Below are 21442 nucleotides of genomic sequence, written 5' to 3'. Positions count from 1 at the left end.
ATAGCAGTGCTAACAACATGACAATCTCAGTACTTCTGTGTCTGGCAAACATTAATCATCAGATCCCCCTGGGATCCCATCAAAAGCAGCAGCCGTAATGGGATCCTTGTGGCTGCAAACCGAAGTAGGTTAAGTGGGGGGTATGTGATGTCTCTCAGGTCTGCCCAGCCAAAGTGGCCCCAGTCAAAGAACATTTGAAAACATCCCTTCTACATTCCCCTTTCCACTGGCAGGGAATTTCACATAAGAAATAGAAGCACTGTTTTGTAAGCATGATAGTGAATGCGTGATTCCTTAACTAATTCTACATACATATGTGACCTATTTTATAGCATTATATATAGTTATACAGATTGTATCTATTCAGTTAAACCAAAAAGCTCGTTGTATTTCTACTTTAAGCCAGTAATGCCTGTCTTTTACTTTTTTCTTCTCTTTCTTTTTTAATCCTTCCAATTTCTCACTGAAAGATAATGAAAGCCTGCTTGCTGAGAAATAACAAGTACCTCTGCAGTCTTCTGTTAGCACGGTTCAGTTCAACTAGGATTTACTACCGTCACTTGTAATGAATGGGATCCTACTTTCCAGTAGCAAAATAGTAATATTTCATTCCAAAACGCATGCTAGTATAAATACAAGTTCTGCAACAGAACAGCTAATGGAAAGGAAAATCCTCCAACTAATGTGGAAAATGACATTTCACTACATTTCTAAACAGAGTCCCACATGAAATACACATTTTCTTTTTAAGGCCACACCCATGACATATGAAAGTTCCTGGGCAAAGGATTAAATCTGGGCCACAGCTGCAACCTATGCTGCAGCTATGGCAGCACCAGATCCTTTAATCCACGGCAACGGGCCAGGGATCGAACTTGTACCTTTGCAGTGACCCCAGTCACCGCAGTTGGATTCTTAATCCACTGCATCACAACAGGAACTCCGAAATACACATTTTGGGTTAGTTTCAGACTGGGGGGGGTGGTAAACTCTAAATGGAACTCTTGCCCTAAAATGTTCTTACACCATTTAAGTCTTTGACCATAACACCTACCCCTGTGAAAAACAAAACTTTAAAAGGACTCTGACATCTTTCCAACATAGAATAATGAGCTACAAAGTATATCTTTAAGAAGTATTACTTGCTTAGAGACCGAAAAGGGTGATGGAATTTGGGAGGACCAAAGACCCACTTATGGGAGTTCCTGTTGTTGCTCAGTGGGTTACGAACCCAACTAGTATCCATGAGGATGCGGGTTCAATCCCTAGCCTTGCTCAGTGGGTTAAGGATCCGGTGTTGCTGTGAGCTGTGGTGTAGGTCGCAGATGCAGCTCGGATCCCAAGTTGCCCTCGCTGTGATGTAGGCCAGCAGCTGCAACTCCGATTTGCCCCCCTAGCCTGGGAACTTCCATATGCCACAGGCACGGCCCTAAAAAGGAAAAAAAAAAAAAAAAAAAAAAGACCCACTTAACAACAACAAAAACCTTTCTGCTTAAGAGTCCAGGTAAGATATTGAGAGCTTCATCATACTTTCCACAATGTGCCTTGAAATGATTTGTATTTTGCTTCAAGACAATTTAAAAAGAAACAGTCAAAGAGTTAGTGCCCTGAAGGTAAGGTTTTCCTCCCTCATCCCCTCTCTCATCAAGTGACCCACACTTTTGTGGAATGACAACTATAAATAACCACTCTGTCGTTAATGCTCACTAGGAAAAAACAAAAAAGAAAAGCAATTCTTAAACAGATCACAATTTCATTCTATAAAACTGACAATAATTGTTCCTAAGAATTAAGAACTCTTTGGAGGATCTAAAGTATAGAAACTAAGAAAATAAGATTCAAAATGTTTTTGGAATTCCTAAATTTACACTCTCCAAATAGTACTTGTCACTCTGTCATTAAACCTCAATCATAAAACATGATGCTCTAAGCTTGCAATTACTATGACTGTGAATAAGACATTTGCTCCTTTACATGAATTTTAGAGAAATGTAGATATTTTAATGGAAAAGTAGAACCAGAGACATGCCCTTTCTTTTACCTTAATATGTTACACTAAGAAAAATAAAAAGATTTTAAAAACCTCTTCCTCCAATAACTAGTTTAGAATTGATTACTCAAATAGCTTGTTAAGCATAAACTTATAAACACTCCCTTTAATGCAGAAACAGTAACCTGGGAGTACCCATCGTGGTGCAGCAGAAACGAATCCAACTAGGAATCGTGAAGTTGTGGGTTTGATCCCTGGCCTCACTCAGTGTGTTAAGGATCTGGAGTTGCCATGAGCTGTGGTGTAGATCACAGACACAGCTCCAATCCTGCATGGCTATGGCACAGGCCAGCAGTTGTAGCTCGGATTCGACCCCTAGCCTGGGAACCTCTATATGCCGTGGGTGCAGCACCCCCCCCAAAAAAAACCAGAAACTGTAACCTGTACTACTATTCTACAGTAATGCTTTTTCCTTGCTGTCCACTCATCAGCTCATTTCTTTTTAAATTTAAGGAATGTATCTTTTTAAAGCATAATGAGCCTTACTGATAAGAGAAACACAAAAACCCATCACCTCTGATAAATGTAACTGGTACTCCCTATGTATCCTCTAGATACCACGTATCTTTGGAAGGTATGGCACAGAGAACTTGAGGACAATCCCATTCCTTAGCATGTGCAGACCAATGTACAAGCTTTAAACTTAGGAGCGATTTCTTCATCTGTAAGTGAAAAATGACACAGTCCCCTCAAAGCTACCCATAAAGTTGATGAGATCATTTCACCAGCTCCAGCAAAAGGATGTATCCTGGGAACCCCTGATGAAGGAGTGAAAAAAGAATTTCAATCCACCAAGAAATCAACATTTATTGGGTGCCTCCCCGTAGATCCCAAGGTTTACTGAGGTCTACCCAGAACTCAGTCATACGATTCCATGCTCTGGCTATTCCAGATACAAAAAGGCTCAGAGGGTCAGCCAAAAGTTGATTTGGGACTATATATGTTATATATATATGTACCTATATATACACACACCCATATGTTAGAGAGTCATTGGCAAGGTGAAAAAATCATAAAGGGAATTCTCTGCAGTTTTTGAAATAGTGATGTGTGTTTTGGGAGTTCTCAAACTTAGGTGTTAAACATTTCCGCAGCAATTTGTACTTACAGAGAGCTTCAGATTTGTTTTTATTAATATCCTGGCATCACAGAGGAAGCTAAAATGCCACAAGAAGAATCCGTTTCTAAGGTAACTCACTATGTACCCTTATGTAAATAGCTCAGAAAACAGAGCTGCTCATATTCTGACTGAAAATGTACCCAGATCTATAGAAGGACCTTTTGTATCTTCCCGACCTTCAATCTAACGTCTTGGCTCTCCAGCAATTGGCTCGCTGTGTAGCATGTTCATTTGCTGGGTCAAATTATTGATTGGGGACAATAACCCATCATCTAGGTTGCAAGAAAACAAACAATAAAGAGTGGAAATTTTAAAGGGACAGATCTACTCCCTTTTGAGCAAGGAAAACATGGAAATGGAGACAATAGGGTATAATTTAGAAATGAATTGTCTTTGTTAATAATTGTTGAAGATGGGTGATGGGTACATGAGGCTCATTATGCTTTCCTCTCTCTACTTTCCCGTATGTTTGAAAATTTCCATGATAAAAAGTGTTTTTTCTTTTTTTTGATTAATGAAGATCTCTTCCCAGCCTCCCTACTGTAATACACCGAAGGAAACAAGAACACAAACACAGATGTTAAGTAAGCTCCCATGATGGTTAGTTTTATGTGTCAGCTTGGCCCAAGTATTTGATTAAACATTTCTCTGAATATTTCTGTGAGAGTGAGGGTGCTTTTTTGTGGATGAGCTTAACACTTAAAAAGGTAGATTTTGCATGAAAAGATGCTCAGCATCACTAATTATTAGAGAAACGCAAATCAATCCAAAACTTCAATGAGGTACCAACTCACACTGGTCAGGATGACCATTCTTAACAAGTCAACAAATAGCAAATGCTGGAGAGGGTGTGGAGAAAAGGGAACCCTCCTACACTGCTGGTGGGAATGTAAATTGGGGCAGCCACTATGGAAAACAGTATGGAGGTTCTTCAAAAAGCTAAAGATAGAGTTTCTCTATGGTCCAACAATACCACTTCTGGGCACAGATCTAGAGAAAACTATAATTGAAAGATACATGCACCTGTATGTTCATAGCAGCACTATTCACAATAGCCAAGGCATGGAATGTCTATCAACAGATAAATGGATAAAGAAGATGCAGTACATACATGCAAAGCAATACTACTCAGCCATAGAAAAGAATGAAATACTGCCATTTGCAGCAACATGGATGTACTGAGAGATTATCACACTAAGTCAGAAAGAGAAAGACATGGAGTTCCCATCATGGCTCGGTGGTTAACAAATCTGACTAGCATCCATGAGGACGCAGGTTCGATTCCTAGCCTTGCTCAGTGGGTTAAGGATCTGGTGTTGCCGTGAGCTGTGGTGTATGTAGGTCAAAGATGCAGCTTGGATCCTGTGCTGCTTTAGCTGTAGCATAGGCTGGCAGCTACATCTCTGATTCAACCCCTAGCCTGGGAACTTCCATATGCCTCAGGTGTGGCCCTAAAAAAAAAGAAAGAGAGAAATATCATATGATATCACTTACATATAGAATCTAAAATATGGCATAAATGAACCCATCTATGAAACAGAAACAGATTCACAGACAAAGAGAACAGATTTGTGGTTCCCAAGGTGGAAGGGTCGTGGGGAAGGGATGGATTGGGAATTTGCAATTAGCAGATGCAAACTACTGTATATAGAATGGATAAACAACAAATCCTACTGTATAACACAAGGAACTATGCTTAATATCCTATTATAAACCATAATGGAAAAGAATATTAATATGTATATGTATAATCAAATCACTTTGCTGTACAGCAGAAATTAATATAACCTTATAAATAATTTTTTTTAAAGTGGACTTTGTGTAAAGCAGATTTCCTTCCATAATGTGAGAGGGCCAAATACAATCAGTTGAAGACCTTAACAAAGACTGACCTCCCTTGAGCAAGAAAGAATCCCATCAGCAGATGACCTTCACACTTCAGCTGCTGCAACATTAGCTTTTTCCTGGGTCTCCAGCCTATCGACTCACCCTACAGATTTTGGACTTGCCAGCCTCCATAATATAATAAGCTAATTCCTATAAGACAGAAACTAGTTCCTTAATTTTTTCTCTCTCTCATGTACACACATAAGAGAGCAAGAAAAAAAAAATGTATTGAGAGAGAGAGTAGGACAACTGAAAATTCCATAGTAGCCATTGAGAAATGTACTAATAAGAGTTCCCAGAACCAATACACTCTCTCTCTCTCTCTCTCCCTCTCTCCCTTTCCTTCTCCCTCCCCTCCCCACCCCCAGCAGAGAGCAAGATGTGTTCAACCCTATGTAAAGTAAATCTCTCCATCCTGTCAGTTAGTTATTATTTTAGGGCCTTATCACATTGATAATAATCTGTAATCATTTTATTTGCCTCTTTACTTTCAGTTTTATTTATTTTCCGTTGTTATCCAAAGTGGAATTTCCATGAGAGTAAAGACTGTATCTCTCTTTTTCACCGTTTTATTTCCAGGACTTAGCACACTGTGTAGCATAAAATAGATTTCTAAGAAATAATACTGAATGGATGAATGAATATTCTCAAACGAGTAACTTCTCAACTGAGTTCTTTGAAATGTGTACCATTGAATAGGGTTCAATCTATCATACTTTAACAGGTGCATTGAGAGTATTCTCAATTATTTTTGTCACCAAAACAAGGAACTAGACACCACAATGAGATGCGACAATTTGTCCTCGTGTTAAAACTCTCACAGCTCCTCAGTTTTTCTTTTCATGTATTAGGTTGAACCACATGAAACTTGCAACCTACAAAATCAGTAATATCACAGAGTTCAACCCAATAGAATAAACACTTAGAGAAATGTGTATACTGTGCAAATTAAAGCATTAAAATCAGAAGAGAAAATACTTTTCAATTTAGACTGTTATCAAGTGGTTTTCCCATCTAGGTACCACCATCCAAGTTGGGTCTTGTTTGGAAAATGCCTCACTGGAAGGGTGACAAGAAGTAAAGAAGGACTATTCCATTCATCCCACCATTTCAGGACAAAAAAAAAAAAAAATACAAGGGAGGATGGTGGGAGGGGTAGAAGATTTCAACTTTCTTTTTTTTCTTTTTTTTTTGTCTTTTTGCTATTTCTTTGGGCCGCTCCCGTAGCATATGGAGGTTCCCAGGCTAGGGGTTGAATCGGAGCTGTAGCCCCCGGCCTACACCAGAGCCACAGCAACGCAGGATCTGAGCCGCGTCTGCAACCTACACCACAGCTCACGGCAACGCCAGATCGTTAACCCGCTGAGCAAGGGCAGGGACCGAATCCGAAACCTCATGGTTCCTAGTCGGATTCGTTAACCACTGCACCATGACGGGAACTCCAGATTTCAACTTTCTAAAGAGAGTTAATTCTTAACTCTAAAACAAATTATTGTACCATCTAAAATTCTATAAATTATATAAAAAGTACATTTCAGTGGCATTTATATGGTTTAATCATCCTATCAGAAAAAAAAAAACTAGAGGACTACTTGGTCCTTTTGTTATTCTAAAGCATTTGGTTCATTTAAAATTCATCTGAGTAGTCCAACCCCCATAACCCCTGTGCAGACCTGCAAGTGAAGAAACTGAGACTCTGGGTTCAGCAAACACGTGAAAGACAGCAAACCCAGACTTCTTGGAAAAGAAGAGACTGTCCACATCTTTTAGCCTATATTTAATTCATCAGTCCTACTAAACATGAAGTATAAAGAAGCTAATGCTGGTTATTTACAATGGTAAGATGGGGACATGGCTAAATATCCTTCTCTATCTTAAGGAGCCAAATTATGATAATGATGATGATGATGAAACCATCCATATCTGCTGGCCAGTACCCTTTACACACATATATAAAACATACATATATAAATGTGTATATATATATATATATATATATATATAAAATATGTGTATTATATATATTATATATATTTAACATCTATTTCAGATCCTGATTCACACTATTTTGTAAAATTTTTCATCACGCTTTCTTTTTTGGGCCTAAAACTAAAATGGAATATAGTCACCATCATTCAGAAAACACTGGACATTATATAGACGGAACAGCCAAATTCTTCTATTTGGGTCCAGTTCACTAAAAATTTCTAAAACTCAGAATATAAATTAGAGATGGTCATATTTTGACACCTTTGAATAATCTTATGAAGTAGACAATTTTTCTAAATCATTTTTACTTTTTTTTTTAAACCCCTACGCAGAAGTAATGTGCTCGTAGCACCATGGTACCTCTGAGGTGGTGGGGAGGGAAGCAGCATGAAGGACAAAGCTTCTTGCTGACCAGGGCAGAACTGAACAGAACCAGTCAGGGTGGGAAATAGCTGGGGAACCTCAGGTGGACTCTGAGGACAGAAGCAAAAGTAAACTGGGCCAGTGTTAACACTCTGCTCAAGTGCTTCCCTTCCGTACCAAATGGGGAAGTTGGCAATGAACTTCCCCCTGCTGGCAGTGGCACTCCACCCTGGCTACTCCTTTAAGTCACCTGGCATTCTTTTTCAAACTCTACAGGGCACCTTGCCACTGTCACTCCTTATTCTGATTTAACTAGTCTGCAGTGGGATTTGAGCACTAGTATTCTTTAAAAGCTTCCCAGGACTGAGATCCAATGTAGTTCAACTGGACTGACAACTGGAAAGCACTCTTGACTGCTGATTACTATGTATTCCATAAATAATTGACAAGCTTTTGTTTTGTCTCTTTGTAAGAATCATTCTAATCCTGGATGGGGAGTGTCAAACACCACTATTGAAGGAAAATGGAGAAAGAACTTTATATCTAATTCTTCACCATCGCTCCTAAATTGTCGTGATTTAACAGCACTCTCATGTGACGTTTCTACCCCCTCTCTTTCTGTAATGGGCTGAATGGTGCCCAAGCTCTGTCCATGTCTTAATCCCTGGAACATGTGAAGGTTGGGAGGGTGTTTGTGGACGTTGATGAAGTTAAGGATCTTGAGAAGATCTTCCTGGATTTCAGGGTGAGACTTAAATCCAGTGACAAGTGGCAGAGAGAGGACAGAGGCAATATGAAGATGGAGGCAAAGATGGGACAGAGGCAGCCACATGCTGAAAAGTGCCAGGGGTGGTCAGCAGCCACCCGAAGCCGGGAGAGAGTGTGGGCCAGCCGATGCCTTGATTTCAAACTTTAGGTCTCCTAAACTGTGTGAAAGATCAATTTATGTTGTTTTAAGACATCAAATTTGTTGTGATCCGTATGGCACCCACTGGAAACCAAACCATCCTCCAAATGCTCCTTTTCCCCACTTTCTTACATCCCAGAAATTCCAAAGCATGAAACAATGGCTTGAGTTGGGATGTTAGGTGGACAGAAAAATAGTGCAATTAAGAGCTTGTCCTCTAACATTAGGCTGTTTTTGGATACAAGTCCCAGCTTTGTCACTGAATAGCTTGGGAAAAAAATTCATCACTCCAAGCCTCATCTATAAAACGGAGATGTTAACAGTACCTCCGTGCTGAATTGTGTAGTAGCAAGTCATACTTGAACATACTCTGACCTAAAGGTAGAACTGAAATTAAAAGTATCTGACAACTGCAGCCATCATGACCCAAGCAGAAGGAATGGGGCCAATCGGAGCCCTGCTGGACCAGAAGCTAACCATCTGGTTGTAGGTGAAGAGGTGGGAGTGGCCTTGAGGGGCAACCAGTCAGCTGGGTCTTTTAACCAACTGGTAGGGACAATTGTCACATTTTAACCACCTGACTTCTGAGCTCCAGCTGGCACAGTTTTCTTGCCCAGCACCAGCTTTGCCTAAATATATAGTCTGTCTCCAGGCTGTCCCAGGGTGCTCTTGTCTCTCTGTCACCCCTCACACCCCCACTTCTCATGCTCAGTGTTGAGAAACTGAACTTCCACTTGTCTCTCAAAGTCATTTGGTTGGTTTCATTGGGCATGAATAATCAGTTTGAGGGGTTTCTACTCCCACCCTTCGATCCTGCTCATCAAGGTGCATTGAGCACAGCGGTAAGTTGATTTGCTGTGACGTGCTGTTTCCTCCTGCTGGCTCCCTGACCTCCAGAGGAGGCGGCTTCTGCCTCTCCAGCCTCCCCTGTCAAGTGTCTATACCTGCAGTACCTCCTCGTGATATATCCAGGGAAGACAAGTACATGATTTGAAGACCCAGTGCAGACTGAAAATGGAGGGCCCTTGTTTCAAAATCCCTGAGAAGTTCAAGAAGGCAAGAGCAGAGCACCAACCCAAGAGCAGGGCCCTTCTGGGCATGAGGCCCTGTGCAGCTGCACAGCTGGCGTGCCCATGAAGCCAGCTCTGGTTCCAGGAGGCCTCAGTGGCTCACTCCCCAGGTTCCTCAAGCCTACCCTGCCCCCCAGGTGCAACAACTTCCCAGCGGGAACACAGTGGCTTGTTTCCTCACACAGAAACTTCTGAACGCCTGTGTGACATGGTCTGTTCACCTGAGGAACTGTGTGGGGAGTCTTCAGAACACCTTCCAGCATGTTCCACCCCCTGCAGCCACCCTATGCTCACATGGGGCCACTCCTCCAAAGGGGATGTATATGCTGCTCTGTGCTGGGCCTCCTCTTCAGGCCATGCTGGACTCTGATCTCACCACAACCACTGCCATCCCGCCCCACCTCCACCACCCTTCTCCCGGTCCAGGCAATGCCCAAGCCCTCCAAACCTCTTTTCCTGTCATCCTTCCAAGCCTGGGATGCCCTTTCCAGTGATGGAAATCTTTTCCTCTCCCTCCCTGTCCTGGAGGACCCACTCCCATGTCACAGCCTCTATCTTTTCTACACCATGCCTCTTAAAGGGAAGCTCTTTGCTCCAAATTCTCAAAGTTGCCTTTGAGGTGGAAAAAAAAAAAAGCAAAACAGAAAAAGAAAATTCTCTCTCTTTCAAAGCTAAGCTTCTTTAAAAACTATTATCTCACAATGGGATTTTGATTTTTAATAAATTTTTTATCTCAAAGCTGTACAATGGCTTCTTTGCGGCAAGTAACATCCACCCTTCCCCCAAAGCAATCTCTACTGAGAAATAACACAAGTACCTTGCATTATTAAGTCAAATAATCTGTGTAACAGACTTAGCAGGTATATGGCAATACTAAATGCTAAATAAACGAGAGCCACCAATTGCAATTATCTAATTATTATTATTTTCTATGTTATTAGGAGGAAATAGTTTCAGTTTCTCCCCTTATCCAGACCAATGATGTGTAAACTCTTTAAACTTAGAAAAAAATATATAGCCTAAAAGGCACAGTTTTTTGTGAGGTAAATTATTTTGCACAGTGGGCTAGGAAAATAAATTGTGACACCTGCCTCTCTGATATATAACAAAAAGAATGATTTTATTCCTCAGAACTTCACATATATTAGATTCTAATGATTAGGTTGCTGATACTCAGCCATTTTTTTGACCCATAAAAATGGCAGTTTCACAGGGTTCAATCTAAGAGTAGGATGGTCTAGTTGCTTTTTAATCATTTTCATTAGGCCTCTTCCACTGAAAGACTGAGACCTAGAAAAGAAGTTGCTATGGTAACCCTAAGGCTCAAATAGGATTGCACAATAGCAATTGGGAGAAACCTAGCCCAAAATCATCAATTTGCAAATGAGGACTTAGGACCCAGAGAGGTGAAGTGAGCTTCCCAAAATATCACAGCCAATTAGTGGCGAAACTAAGCTCTGGCTGTCTGTACGGTGCGTCTTTCCACCACACTAGGCTGCCTTCCTTCTTCTTACATTTGTCAAAATACGTTAAGAACATCCCAACTTCACTGAGAAAGCAGTGCTCTGAGGATGATAATTAAGGCAAACATCAAAAGTTAAATAAAATCTGGGATAGAAGTACACTTTTCAAAGACTCTTGATCAATGATAATTAAACTTTTAAAGAAGAAATGTCAAAATGAAATTCTTTGCTTCTTAGACATTATAATTTGTAGATTCTCCTGATTTAACTATTTTCAAAGCTCCCTTCATAAGCACCCACCCTGAGTTTGAGACATGGATTTCGGTGTTTCTTGAGCTCACAGCTTCTGGTTCATGCTTTATCGTTATTGTTTCAACAGTATCTTCAAACCTCAATTTATTTGCAAGTATAATTCATAACTGTCTCTAAATTACTCAGATAACATGTCAAACAAGACAAAAAGAAAATATCTTAAATAACTCTAATCCTAGCTCTCTGTACCCATTACAGTTTGAATAGGAGAAAACATCACCAACTTTAATCTCCCAGTTTAAGTACTGAATACAGTGTGTCCATGTGTCGTGGTGCCATTCCTAGAAACCACTACTGTGACTAGAATTTTGTTACTACTACACAGCTTTGGTTAAAGGTCTATTAGGATTTTTACCATAGGCAGCATGCTGGTATTTTTACAAAGTTAATTCATTTAATCGAGACCAACCCTGTAAGGGATGTACTGATAATCCCAATATACAGATAAGGAGGGACGCTTAGAACGGTTCCATAATTTGCCCAGGTCACACACCTTGTGACAGTCAGCTGCTGAAGGGAGCAAAGTAGAATTGCTGTGAAACCTACCTCCACACCACCCCCCAACCCAGCGGAAATCTATTCATCCTGCCCACCTATGTCCCAGCCAAGACAGCAGGGGCTCAACCACTTGTAAGTCCCAGATTTCACATAACAAATTCTGCTTTAAATATTCACACTCTATTTTCAGAAGATGAGCCAGATGTCCCAAGTGGAGTTCAAGAAATAAGGCCACTGCAACAGTAGCAATGCCAAATCCACTGCCAGAACTGAAATGAACACCCCTCCCATCATTCTCTCCTATGGTATCTTTAAATTTATGTCCCCACACTCTTTGATACCGTTCCCTTAAAAAGCAGAACCTAAATCTCCTTCCCTGAACATAGGCTGTACTGAGCAAATGACTAGAATGTGATGGAAGTAATATTATAGGACTTCCTCAGACTAGGTCATTAAAAAAAAAAAAAAAGTGGCTTCCTTTTGCTCTCCTCTCTTGGATCATTCATTCGGGGGAAGCCAGCTGTCATGTTATAAACATAGTCAACCAGCCCTGTGGAGGGTTCATGTAGGAACTAAAGTTTTCTGCCATCCTGGACGTGAGTCCATCAGCCCCAATCAAGCCTTCAGATGCCTGCAGCTGACATTCTAACTGCAGCCTCATGAAACCCTGATCTATAACCACACAACTAAGCTAATCCCATATTCATGAACTTTGGAAACAAATATATATTTGCCATTTTAAGTACTTAAGCTTGGGGGGAATTTGTTAAAGCAATAGATCAGTAATACATATTTATTCCTAAATTATGCCTTTTCTTCTATCAAAGCTAAAAGAGTTAAACCACGCTACACACGGGGCCATATCAGTAAGTCATTAAATATTCTCCCTGGTTCAGGCTGGCTCACCTAGAATGCCCAGGAGGTGGGATGCCTAAAGGTTGTTGTCCTCAAGGCCCTTCGCCAGCTCAAAAAAAGTAATGTAAGGCTGTCCCTCTACCAGTTCCATCACACATGCCTACGTGGGGACATGAGAGAAAAGAGTGAAAATCAGGCTGATTCAAAAAAAAAAAAAAAAAAAAAGCAAAGTTGTTGCCCATAAGATAAGAAAGAGCACAATCTTTATTTTTTTTGAATAACAAATTGTAATTTATTTATATATGAAAATTTATCAGACACAGTCTGATTTTAGAAATATTGAAATCCAAGATAAGCATCTGTCTTAAAATCATAGCATCATTAATATTTTCTCTCCCCTACTCCAAGATTCCTTTTTTCAATTTTTTTTTTTTTTGCCTTTTCTGGGGTGCTCCCACAGCACATGGAGGTTCCCAGGCCAGGGGCCCAATCGGAGCTGTAGCTGCCAGCCTACGCCACAGCCACAGCAAGGCGGGATCTGAGCCGTGTCTGTGACCCACACCACAGCTCATGGCAATGCTGGATCCTTAACCCACTGAGCGAGGCCAGGGATCAAACCCGAAACCTCATGGTTCCTAGTCGGATTCATTAACCACTGAGCCATGACAGGAACTCCCACTTTATTTTTTTAAGATTTTAATTTTTTCCATTACAGTTGGTTTACAGTGTTCTGCCAATTTTCTACTGTACAGCAAAGTGACTCAGTCACTCACACACACACATACATATATATATATATGTGTTCTTTTTCTCACATTATCCTCCATCATCCTCTATCACAAGTGACTACATATAGTTCCCAGTACTATACAGCAGGATCTCATTGCTTATCCATTCCAAACTCAATAGGTTGCATCTATTAACCTCAGATACCCGGTCCATCCGTCTCCCTCCCCCTCCCCCTTGGTAAAAAGTCTGTTTTCCAAGTCCATGAGTTTCTTTTCTAGAGCATGGTCTTTAAATGTCCAGCTTCTGTGTGATGATAAGCATCACTCTGTGATAACATCCTGTATCAAAAAGTTCTACACGTTGTCAATTGAAAACAGACTGTGTCCTTTAAGATCAGAAGCCAGTGATTTCTTTTAGTGTGTTATTTCCCCCTATCAAATTGAAGCAAGTTCAATCTACTAAGATTCAGTAAACTTAAAGAGTAAAAATTTCTCTTTAGAAAAGTGACTGTCGCCCTGTGAGGTGGGGTGGGGGGGGTGGCCCTGAGCCCTAGAAATCTCAGAAACAGTTAAGTGAAATGAAATGTCAACACTGTTCCAAAAAAAATGAGACCAAAGCACATCAAGGCTCTTGTCAATCAAAATCCATTTTTTCTTCCTTCAAGCATTAGTCGGAGGGAAAATCAACAGACATCTAAAAAGCTAAGAAGACGAGAAGTGGTGGTCAGCCATTTCCCATCTGCTTCTCCAACCCTAAAGACAGCATTTACTTTCCCAAAGCTAATGTATTCTTCAGTAACGTCCATTCATCATACCCACCACAGCAGCTGCTAAACAACTCACACGGGTGATTTCTTAATGGGGTCCATCCTGGAAACTGGGACACTCCTTTCCTGACCCAAACCACAGCCAGATGGCAAGCTCAGAAGACTGAGGCAACATACTCACCCAGTCTTTCATGGGTCCCAGCCTTGTCTGTCGAGTGCTTCCTTTTCCCTCGTTGCTCCAGGCCTGGAAGGCCTTCTGTGGCTTCCAAACACAGCTTCTTGTTGATGAAGAGGAAGAGGACCATCAGAAGGACAACAAAGACCCCAGCTGCTGACAAGAAGCTGATGGCTTCAGGAGGGACTGGCAAGAGAACACAGAGGAAAAAATATCACCAAGTGAACCCACTCTTAGTTCTAACAATCGATCAGAGTTATTTGGGATCTTGACATGTATTGATTAGGGTGGCAGGTGCTCTCCAGATCATGACTTGCTGGCACGCCCAGAACTGTGCATAGGGGAAAGGAAAAGGACTACTGCAGGAACATCCTGCTGGGCTGGTTCTTAAATGACAGACCTCCACACCTTTGCACATGTGGTTTCTTCTACCTGGAAGATAACTCCTCTGGCCCCTATCTTTGGCCTAATATTCCACTTCAAGTATGCAAGCCATTAGAGAGATATCATTGAAGTGAGTTGACTTGAATATGGTTGACCAGTGTTATAAAAGCAACTCTTAAAAACACCACTGCCAGGACAAATATCATATGATATCACCTATATGTGGAATCTTAAAAAAAAATTATACAAATGAACTTATTTGTAGAACAGACTTTGAAAACAAACTTATGGTCACCAAAGGAGGTAGGTGGTGGGGGTGAGAGGGATGGACTGGGGATTTGGGATTGGCATATGCTCACTGAGGTATATGGAATGATTCACCAGCAGGGACCTGCTGTATAGCACAGAGAACTCCACCCAGTATTCTGTGACAATCTGTGTGGGAAAAGAATTTGAGAGAGAATGGATATATGTATATGTATGACAGGTCATTTTGTTGTACAGCAGAAATTATCACAACCTTGTAAATGAACTACATGTCAAGAAAATATTAAAAAATCTTACCAACTAACAAAACTTAATTACATTTTGTAAAAGTATGTCTCTAAAATATTTTTTATAAAAAATAAATAAAAATAAAAATTCAACTGCCTAAAGCTTTAAAAATCATCACTTGAGACAAACTTTCAGACACACATCTATCAACATTAGCAATCGGAAGAAAGTCATTTCCTGGTTACAATCTTGCAAATTCAACCATGCAATATGACTATGATGATTATCAGTGGTGACAAGAAAACTCCTAATCCATGCCATCTGTAAGTAAATTAAAATTATATTTTGACTGTTAATATTTTAGAATTTTAGAAGATGAAATTCCATCTTCCTCTGTCCCGTCCTCCTCAAAAAAATCCTGAGCTTTATATTGCAACAGAACAAAGGGTGAGGGAAAAAATGTATACGTGTAAGAGTAACTTGATCCCTATGCTGTACAGCAGGAAAAAATAAATAAATAAAATAAAAATAAAAATAAAAAAATCCTGAGCTTTAAACGACCCTGGTTAAATGCTACCCAGTATGCCTTAAAGAGCCCCAGCCATTGAGGTCAGCTATGAGGTATGTACCAGGGAGGCCAGAGCTGGTTCTGGTTGAGGAAAGACTCCTCCAAGAAAGTGACATTTGAGCCAAGACAACATTCAGTAAAGAAATCCAGAAAGCAAGTTGTATAAAGGAATCAATGACAAAGAAGGTGTCAATAAGAGTTATTCAAGGCAGCTGGGTATATACGAAAGCTTATGAAATTGAATCTCCCAAGAGATTCATTTAATCCTCGGGTAGGTTTAATATATGTATTAGTAATATGAAGGGATAACAGTCACCTCATCCTACCACCCAGATAAAGGAGGAATCAAACCGGTCCCACCCAATGAAAAGATAAAGAAAATAAATGGCACTGCCTCTCTGAGTCAATCTAGTGGCCAGCCAGGGAAAGAACAAACAAAAGGAAAAAGAGCAGGCAAGATAATAGCTTTGTAATATGCAAAATGATAATTGTGCCTGCTTATCAAAGTCAACATACATTGTGGGGGAGAAAAGTGTGCACATACAGATAATTCCCTCTGCCCTGAGAGGCAGCACAGGTGAGCAGTGTTCTTGGCATGAGTTCAGCAGTCAGGCTGCCTGGGAGGAAATCACACTCTACTACTTATTATCTGTGTGGCCTTGGGCAAATGATTTAACCTCTCTGTGCTTCAGTTTCCTAAATAATGAAGGAGATACTAATCTAACTAAATTAAAGATTAAATGAGGTAACAGAAGGAAAGTAACCTGTGTGGCACCTGGCACACAGAGAGTTCTCAAACAGGAGTAACCACCTTCCTCAACATCACCATTACCATCATTACAGAACTTTAAAACACCCAGGAGCAGACATGGATGTGCTGCTGTGGACGCAGGCTGTGCTCCAGACCCCATTTTCCTCCCTTTCAGTAAAACAGTGTTCTCAAAAGGGTGGGGAGGCATAAAGCAGCAGGTTGGGATTAGCAGACAAACTATTATATATAAAATAGATAAACAAGGTCCTACTGCATAGTACAAGGAATTATATTCCATGTTCTGTAATAAAACATAATTGAAAAGAATATGAAAAAGAATACATGTGTGTATACCGCATCACAGGGCTGTACACTAGAAAATTTACAACTAAATCAACTACAATTAAAAAACATCTCAGGAGGGAGTTCCCGTCATGCCACAGCAGAAATGAATCCAACTAGGAACCATGAGGTTGCAGATTCAATCCCTGGCCTCGCTCAGTGGGTTAAGGATCCGGCATTGCCTTGAGCTGTGGTATAGGTTGCAGACACAGCTTGGATCCTGCATTGCTGTGGCTGTGGCTCTGATTAGACCCCTAGTCTGGGAACCTCCATAATGCCATGTGTGTGGCCCTAAAAAAACAAAAGACAAAAAAAAATCTCAGGAGACTGGGATTAAAATATACACATTATTATATATAAAATAATATATGTATAATACTGAACCACTTTTCTGTACAACGGAAACTAACACAACATTGTAAATCAACTGTATTTCAAAAAAAGTTTTTAAAAAAAGTATCTCTACCTCCCCCTCCATTCTTTTTTTTTTTTTTTTGTCTTTTAGGGCCACATACATGGCACATGGAGGTTCCCAGGTTAGGAGTCAAATTGGAAGTAATGCCAGATCTGAGCTGAGTCTGTGACCTACACCACAGCTCATGGCAACACTGGATCCTTAACCCACTAAGCGAGACCAGGGATCGAACCCATGTCCTCGCAGATACCAGTTGGGTTCATTAACCCCTGAGCCATGATGGGAACTCCTTCCCCTCCATTCTTGAATTTTCAACTACTTCCCTTAGTAGATACAATATCATTTTCACCTGCATTAAAAATACACTAAGTATCTCCCATCCTATAAAAGTCCCTCCTCAGTACCATATGCTCTGTTCAACCACAGCCCTTTCTCTTTCCCCTTCACAACCAACCATCAGAGTAGCCTACACTCATCTCTACTTTCTCACCTCCAAAACCTCTAGCATCCTTCACCTAGATTCCCACTGATCCCCAGATACCCAGCCTTAACCCCTCAAATCCCTTTTCCACACAATAGCCAGAATAATCCTTCTGAAATATGTCTGATTTGTTTAACTGGCCTCCTAAAACCATCTACAGTGGGTTGAATTGTGTCCCCCAAAAGAGACACCCACCCTGAATCTCAGAATGTGATCTTATTTAAAATAATCTACTCAATAATTTGTAATAACCTATATAGGAAAAAAGGATGGATATATTCATCTGTATGACGGATTCATTTTGCTGTACACCTGAAATTAGTACAACATTGTAACTCAATCATACTTCAATATAATTAAATTTAAAAATAAAATTAATTAATTAATTAATTAAATAAAATAAAGGTCTCTGCAATGTAACTAGGGTGCCATGTTGAGACGAGATTATCCTGGATTAGGATGGGCTCCAAATTCAATAAATAAGTGTCCATAAAAAACACTGAAAAGGAGAAGACACAGAGAGAAGAACACCACGTGAAGAAGGGGCAGAGACTGGTGTTATAAAGCCACCAGCTGAGGAATACCAAGGGTTGCCAGCAGCCACCCAGAACCAGTAGCCAGCATAGGGTATGCACTCAATGCATGGAACAGACTCTGTCTCCAAGATTCCAGAGCAACCAACCCCATGGACAGCTTGATTTTAGACTTCTAGCTTCACAAACTGTGAGAAAATCAATGACTGTTGTGTAAAGCTATCAAATGCATGGTAATTTGTCACCATAACCCTAGGAAACTAATTTAACCTCCAATGGCTGCCCATTACCCATAGGACAAAACTTGAATTCCTTAACTTGGTTTACAAGGCCTTTCATGACCTCGCTACTGATTCCAGCCTTTATCACTCACCACTCCCCAGCATCAAACTCTGTTGCCAGTATATTCATCTATTTCTTGTTCCCCAAACATAGCTCACCTCCAGACCTTTGGAGAGGCTATTTCAAATCCATGGCACAACGTTCAGCCCTCCACTCTCTAACTCTGATACTACACTTCCTCTGAAAGTCTCTCTTGTTCCTTCTGACCAGGCTGGATGCCTCTACTGTGTGTTCCCACGCACAGAGCCCTCAATAGCTTTTTCAACAGTTTTCAAATGTTAAATTTTCAACTTCATAAGAACAGGGACTATGCCTCAGTTACCCATTGTACTCTCAGCAACCAGCATAGGGTAGGCACTCAATACCATATTTGATGCTTGAATAAACATTGAACTCCGCTGTGTTACCACATGTTGATAAATGAAAACTTCTGCAAAGAAAAGATATACTTCAAGTGGGTCAGTAACACTAACAACAAAATATCATTTAGGTAAGACCTGGGCTTAGAAAAAAAAAAAAAAAAGGTTTATTTATCATCCATCAACAGAAACATCTGCACCTAATAATTCTCTTCATTAATGAAACTAAATCTTGATTTTCTTAATAAGCTGTATTTTTGCATTATAAAACAATATGAGACTTATTATATAAAATCTGCAGAGTATAGAAAAAGATGAAGACAACTACTGTTAAGACTTCCTTCAAGTCAGTTTCAACTATTGGGCAAATAGTCAATTTTCTGTATGGATTTTACTTTTATTGGTTTATAAAAAAAATTTTTTTTTGGCTTTTTGCCATTTCTAGGGCCACTCCCATGGCATATGGAGGTTCCCAGGCTAGGGGTAGAATCAGAGCTGTAGCCGCAGACCCTACGCCACAGCCACAGCAATGCCAGATCCGAGCCGAGTCTGTGACCCACATCACAGCTTACAGCAACGCTGGGTCCTTAACCCACTGAGCAAGGCCAGGGATTGAACCCACAACCTTATGGTTCCTAGTCGGATTCATTAACCACTGCGCCACAACAGAAACTCCGGAATTTTTTATTAGATAAAACTATTATTTTTTAGAGACTTAAAAGAAAAAATAATTCATGCACATAGTAAAATATTTTTAAAATACTGGAAAACATTTTAAAAAATCATATTGAATCTCACCACTTATCATTGTTTTCCCTTAAAATTTTTTCCTTAACTACTTTTACCACCATTAAGATATTGTCTCAGGAGTTCCCGTCGTGGTGCAGTGGTTAACGAATCCGACTAGGAACCATGAGGTTGAGGGTTCGATCCCTGCCCTTGCTCAGTGGGTTAACGATCCGGCGTTGCCATGAGCTGTGGTGTAGGTTGCAGACGCGGCTCAGATCCCGCGTTGCTGTGGCTCTGGCGTAGGCTAGTGGCTACAGCTCCAATTCAACCCCTAGCCTGGGAACCACCATATGCCATGGGAGCGGCCCAAGAAATAGCAAAAAGACAAAAAAAAAAAAAGATATTGTCTCATATGCTGATATTAATGCATATAATATAAAAACATTCACAGATTCCAGATTGAATATAATATAAAGAGATTCAATATCATCTCCAAAGATGCAAGAAAAAAAAGAGGGAAATCTTTGCATTGTTCAAAATAACTCTGATTTTTGTAGATGAAATTATTTCTGTTAATAATTCTTGTAGTAGTGTCTTAACTATGGGGGTGTATAATATTTCTAAGTAGATGCCAGTATTTTTTTCTTCTCAAAACTGTGCAGACATCACTCCATTACCTTTTAATCTTTAATGTCCCATAAATGACAGTGATGCTGCAGCTTACTTTTTTATTGTACGAGTAATAGAATTTTGAGGTCTGAATGCTTCTAGAATATTTTTCTTAAAAAAAAAATCTTATCAGAATGTGTCTTTTTGTGGGTATCTTTTGTTGACTTTTCCTGGAACCCTGCCTTTTCGCCAACATATCCATGGCTGTGGAAGAATTTTCTTCAATTATATCTTTAGTAATTTCTTCTGTGCCAACTGCTCTTGTGTCTATCTTAAACTGGGTTACCATTTCTTTGGTTACCAACTTTTAGGCTTGTTTTCTTCTGCATTCTAACAGTAGAAATATGGCCTATATATTTTCACTCAACTAAAAAGGTGAAAGTGTGCTGTTAACTGCTATACCATACTTACTACTACAAACTGTGAATATTTGTGTCAGTAGCAGACAGTAAGAGAAGATACTGTCTTTTGAGTTGGATGGTAGAGAACACAGGAATAAGTACAAATCTAGCTACAGCAGAGAGAAAGCTTAATCTGGTGAGGGTTATTATTTCATCAGAGTTTATGTTCCTCTCAGAATCTATCAATTCTAATTTCATATTTTTCTATGTATTTATGGGTATATAGCTGCAAGGCTGGAGAGGTACATGAGAGGCTGCTAGCCAAATGCTACGTTAAACTGTAGTTAGCTTATGTACTTTCTATAGTGAGTGTCACAGAAATGGCTAAAAAGTTGGCAGAGCTGCTTAACCAAGGTTGCACACAAACTGTCCTCTTCAAGAGTGGTTCAAAATTCCAAACATAACCCTACAATTCCACTTTTAGGTACGTATCCAAGAAAATGGAAAATACATGCTCACACAAAAATGTGTGCATGAATGTGTTCATCACACTATTTCTAACAGCCAAAAAGCCGAAAAAGCCCAAATGTCCATCAACCTCTAAATGGCAAAACAAAATGTGGTATACCCATACAATGGAATATTATTCCATATGAAAAAGACAAAGTACTGATACATGCTACAATATGAATGAATCTTACAAACATGATGCTAAGTGGGGAAAAAAAAGTCAGACACAAAAGGCCACACAGTGTGTGATCCCAATTAAATGTAATGTCCAGAGTAGGCAAATCCACAGGGACACAAAGTCTACTAATTGTTCTCAGGATCTGAAGGGAGGGAGAAGTG

This window comes from Phacochoerus africanus, chromosome 2 (genome assembly GCF_016906955.1).
Source record: "Phacochoerus africanus isolate WHEZ1 chromosome 2, ROS_Pafr_v1, whole genome shotgun sequence".
In the NCBI taxonomy this organism is placed as follows: Eukaryota; Metazoa; Chordata; class Mammalia; order Artiodactyla; family Suidae; genus Phacochoerus; species Phacochoerus africanus.
The sequence above is the reverse complement of the archived record's forward strand: the minus strand, read 5'-3'. Positions refer to the sequence as shown.